Source organism: Tupaia chinensis, unplaced genomic scaffold (genome assembly GCF_000334495.1).
Source record: "Tupaia chinensis unplaced genomic scaffold, TupChi_1.0 Scaffold000028_1, whole genome shotgun sequence".
NCBI classification, from domain to species: Eukaryota; Metazoa; Chordata; class Mammalia; order Scandentia; family Tupaiidae; genus Tupaia; species Tupaia belangeri.
In genome coordinates this window covers 2,182,464-2,187,869 of record NW_006159458.1, presented here as the reverse complement: position 1 = coordinate 2,187,869, position 5,406 = coordinate 2,182,464, and the positions used below count along the sequence as shown (strand labels likewise).

Here is a 5,406-nt window from a genome sequence, read left to right as displayed (position 1 = left end):
ATAAGTTAATGAGAAATATTGGCCCATATTTTCCTTTCTTGTAAGTCTTCTTCAGATTTTAGTGTCAGTGTTTTGCTATCTTCATAAAATAAGTTGGCAGGTAGTAAGTTGCCTATTTTTCAATTCTTTGGAAGGGTTTATATAAGATTAGCTATCATTTCTTCTAAAGTAATAAGAAGAATTTGTCAGTGAAGTCATGTGCACCTGGAGTTTTTTTTTTTTTTTTTTTCCCCCAGGGGAGAGCACGAACACAGTCCCCCACTACCACAAATTATGCAGTCGAGTTTCCCACTTTTGGGGAAATCGCAGGGGTCAGCACATCCAGAGTGCAATGGATAAGCCTCGTCCTGGGAAAACCACCTTCGTGATCATGGTATCTCCCCTGCCAGGTAAGTATTGTACCTGGAGTTTTTATGAGAAGTATTTTTTTATATAATAGATTTGACTTATTTACTAGGTATAACATCATACAGATATTCCATTTATTTTTATCCAGTTTTGAGAATTTGCAAATAGTATCTAAGTTGCCAAATTTACTGGAATAAAGTTGTTTATAATAGTCTCTTCTTTTTTGAATCTTTATTCATTTCTAATTTACATTTAAAGCAACTTATATACCTCTAAGCAGTGTTTGTGCTGCACTTCACAAATTTTGATATGTTGTGCTTTCATTATCACTCAATTCTATATATTTTCTTTTTTTAAAAAGAAGTTTTTGCTACAAGGTGTGTGTACTCTCTAGAGACACAGAGACAGACAGAAAACGAGAAATCACCCCCAGGAGAGAGTGGCCACACCACAATCCCTTCTCCTCCATTCTCCCCTCTTGGGATTTTGGGCATGCATGCACACACATCCAGCATGAACTTTAAGCCACTGGGTCTGGGACTCAAACTGTGGTCAGCTTTGTGGGAGTCCAGTGGTATAACCATTATGCCATCTGCTGGTCCCTCAGTTCTATATATTTTCTAACACTTCTTGTGATTTATCCTTTGACCTGTGTGTTATTTAGAAATATATTTCTGTCACTATGTGGAATGTTCTGTGTATTTTTGTTAGGTACATTTGTTTTTGTTTGTTTGTTTATTTTTTAAGAGTGATATTTTTGCTATAGGGTGCATGCACTGCTCGAGAGTCAGAGAGACAGAAGGCGAGAAATCACTCACCAGGAGGGATGGCCATACCACAATTCCTTCTCCTCCACTCTCCTCTTGGGATTTTGGAAATGCACACACACACACCTGTGTGAGTTTCAAACCGCCGGGTCCAGGACTTGAACCGCTATTGACCATGTGGAGTCCAGCAATGTAACCATTACACCACCTGCTGGTCCCAGTACATTTGTTTTACAGTGTAGTCTTAAGTTTGATATTTTCTTATTGCGTTTTTGTCTGGATGATCTGTCTATTGCTGAAAGTGAGATATGAAAATCTCTTCTGATTATTGTATTGTCTTTCTTTCCAGATCTATTAATATTTAGTAATTACATTTAGGTGCTTTGATGTTGAGTGCATGTATATTTACAATTGTTACTCATCTTGATGAATTGACCTCTTTATCATTACATGATGATCTTATTTGTCTCATTTTTGAGTTTTCGATGTAAAGCCTATTTTATCTGATGTAAGCATAACTATTTCTGATTTCTATTGATTTCCATGAAATATCTTTTCTCATTCTTTTATTTTCAGTATATGTATGTCCTTAAAAGTGAGTTAGTTTCTTATAGACAGCATATAATTGGGTCTCTATTATGTTTTATTATTATTCATTCTTCTATTCTGTGTCTTTTTTATAAATTGTCAGTGGGTGTGGGGCCAGCAGATTGTGTGGTGGTTAAGGTGCTAGACTCACATGGCCAAACAAGGTTCAAGGCCCAGACCTGGCAGCTTGAAACTCACACCAGGCATGTGTGCATGTGTGTCCAAAATCTTGAGAGGAGAATGAAGGAGAAGGGAATGTGGTATGGCCATCCCCTGGGGTAGGGGGAGGGTGATCTCTCACTTTCTGTCTCTCTGGTGAGCACACACACCCTATAAGCAAAAAAATTTCTCAATATGAATAAATTTCCAGAGGGTGTGTACCCTTATGAGAGGAGAAAGAGCACCATTCAGTGGGGTGTGGTTACACCACCATCCTTCTCTTTTGTTTTTCCCATTCCAAAAGGATTTGTGGCATGCACACATATGCGGTCAACATGTTTTCACAAGCCACCAAAACCACATTCATCATATGGGATCTGGCTCCCTACATACAGTGCTTAACCGCTGTGCTATAGGGTTGGCCCATCTATGTCTTTTTATCAAAGAATTTAGTTCATTTACATTCACCATAAATGGCGAGCACTACTGCCTTTTTATTCATTGTATTCATTGTTTTCTGTTTTCTTTCTTTTTTTCTTTCTTTCTTCCTTTTTCTCCTGTTGTCAGTTTTTGTGGTTAGGTCATTTTCTATAGTGACATGCTTTGATTCCTTACTTTTGTCTACTACATCTTTTTTTTTTTTTTTTTTTTTTTTTGCTTTTGGTTACCATTAAGCTTACAAAAGCTTATAGTTCTAATAGGCTACTTAAACCAATGACAATATAACTTTGATTATGTATATAAACTGTACACTTTTACTTTACTTCCCCAATTAAAAAATTTTTGATGTCAGAGTTTTACATCTTCTTACATGTATAGCCATCAAGAAATTATTGTATCTGTCATTATATTAATAGTTTTTCTTCTTAACCTTAAACTAAAGATATAAATCATTTAAGCTCTAGTATTACGGTATTAGAGCTTTCTGAATTTGTGTAGTTACTTTTACCAATGAGTTGTGTGCTTTCATTTACTTTTCTGTTTCTCATTTGCATTTTTTTTGTTTCAGCTTGAAGAATTCTCTTTAGTGTGTTTCTTGTTGACAGTTCTGGTGGTGATGTACTCTCAGCTTTTGTTGATCTGGAACAGTCTAGTGGCTTCCTTTCTCTCTCTGTCTCTATCTGTTTTTCTATAATAAAATTGAATAGTAAGAACTATAAGTAAGAACACATCATTTAAAAAAATGAATAATAGAAAACATCTCAGATCTAGTGAATTTGTTGAATATTCATATACTGGAAGGTCAAAGGTCTCCAATTAGATTCAGTCCAATTAAGATTACACCAAGTTATGTGACCAGTAGAGGGCATACTTGTTATGTTGCTGGACTCCTACAGTGAATGTGGTTCAAGCCCTGGAACCGCTAGTCTTTCTTTCTTCATTTTTTAAAGGGCAGCTTGGCTGAACACAGTATTCTTGTTTTGCAGGTTTTTTGTTTGTTTGTTTGTTTGTTTTCTCCTCAGCACTCTGAATATATCATTCCACTATCTCCTGACCTATTAGTTTTCTGCTGAGAACTTTATTGCTAGTCACGTAGGAACTCTCTTATATATAATTTGCTTCTTTTTTCTTGCAGTCTTCAGGATCCTCTTTCTTTTCTTTAAATTTTGATAGTTTTATAATAATATATCTTGGTGTAATCTTTTTCTTTTTAAGAGAGATTTTGGCTAAAGGGTACATGTGCTTGCCAGAGAGACAGAGACAGAGAGACAGGAAGTGAGAAATAACCCCTCCAGGGGATGGCCATGCCATAATGCCTTTTCCATTCTCCTCTCAAGATTTTAGGCACATGTGCACATGCATTCAGTGTGAGTTTTAAGTCTCCAGTGTGGGACTCGAACCATGTTCACTGTAGGAGTCTAGGAGTCCGTGTTCACTGTAGGAGTCCAACCAGTATGCCCTATACTGGTCCTATAACTTGGTGTAATCTTAATTGGATTGAATTTAGATTTTTGACCTTCCTGTGTATGAATATTTATAAATTTCACCAGATCTGGGATGTTTTCTATTCCTAATTTTTAAAAATGATTCATTCTTATTTATTATTTTTATTATTCAATTTGATTAGAGAGAGAGAGAGAAGAGAGAAAAAGCAAGCCACTAGTCTAGGTGTTAAACTGCCATCAGCCATGTGGGAGTCCAGTTCCTTAACCACCAGATCACCTGCCAACTCCCTGTTAGTAGATTTTAAAATAATCCATCTATCTCTAGATTCTCTCATCTCCTTCTTAACTCCTGTAGCTTAAATTTTTGCTACTGTCTCATAAGTCCTGTAAGTTTTCTTCATTCCTTTTAGTTTCTTTTTCTTTTTGGTTCTAATTGTGTATTTTCAAATAATCTGTCTTCAAGTACAAATAATTTCTTCTGTTTGATGAATTATGCTGTTGCAGTTCTTTATTGCATTTCTTATTTCTCTCATTGCATTTTTTTGATCCAGAATTTCTGTTTTTTTTAATAACTTCAATCTCTGTTAAATTTCCCATTTTATTCATTTATTGTATTTCTTGTATCATTATTTCTCTGTATTTTATTGAAGTTCATTAAGCTTCTAAAATTAATTATTTTGAATGCTTTTTCATACACTGTGTATGTCTCCATGTATTTTTGTTTTACTGGCAGATCGTTATGTTTTTTGGTGATTTGTCTCCTTGGTTTTACACATTTCTTGCCTTAAGTTGGTTTTCATACATTAGAAGAGTACTTTTTTTCCAGTGTTACTTTTATTGATTTTTCCCTATATATAATATATCTTTCCTTTCTTAATGCTTATAAAATTGTATGTTTATTATGGTTTTAATATGTTAGACTAAAATGTGCTAATGTGTAGTTTCTTTACTCTGTTAAGCTTCTTGATCTGGGGGATTCATATTTTTCATCATTTCAAAGTTCAATTATTTCTTCCATCCTGTTCTCTCAATTACCCAGTGTGAGTGCTTTTGACTAATACCACATATCTCTCATACTCTTAATTTTTTTTCTGTACTTCAATATGGATATACACCATTGATCTGTATTCGAGTTGTCATTCCCTCTATTTTTGTATAATGCCTATTGTTAAATCTGTCTGCTGTTAATTTATTATAGTTTTCACTTCTAGACTACCTGCTCGATTCTTTTTTTAAAATTTTTATTATCATCATAATCTTCTTTATATTACATTGGATTACATATAACTTTATGGTGTATTATATTGCTTTTTCAAAAGGGAATGCCATGCATGTCAGTCAATACAGAGACATTACTCTCCCCACTTCATCATTCAATATCTTTTCAATGTTTTTCCCAATCATTATAATTATTATTCTAATTATTATTTTTTTAAAACAGTCAATCACTATTTCTCATTTTGCTTGTAAAAAGACTGTACCCATCATGAAATAGTTCTCAGACCAATCCAGTTGAGAATACTATACATGTCATCATCAACAGGTAATAAACCATATCTGTGTCCTACTAACGTCCTGCCTCTCTATTTGTTCTCTTGCTATCTTTCTCTATCCTCTTCTCTTCACCCCCCCATTCCACACTGTCTTATTCTCATTAA

The 5,406-nt window shown here is 34.5% G+C and overlaps 1 non-coding gene across 1 annotated transcript; it reads right to left on the bottom strand.

Moving 5' to 3' along the window:
• Positions 1 to 233: 233 nt before the first annotated feature.
• Positions 234 to 397, bottom strand: LOC114007548 (U1 spliceosomal RNA). The gene has a single exon (XR_003549155.1). It is a non-coding gene; the product is annotated as a U1 spliceosomal RNA (small nuclear RNA).
• Between the last annotated feature and the right edge of the window lie 5,009 nt (positions 398 to 5,406).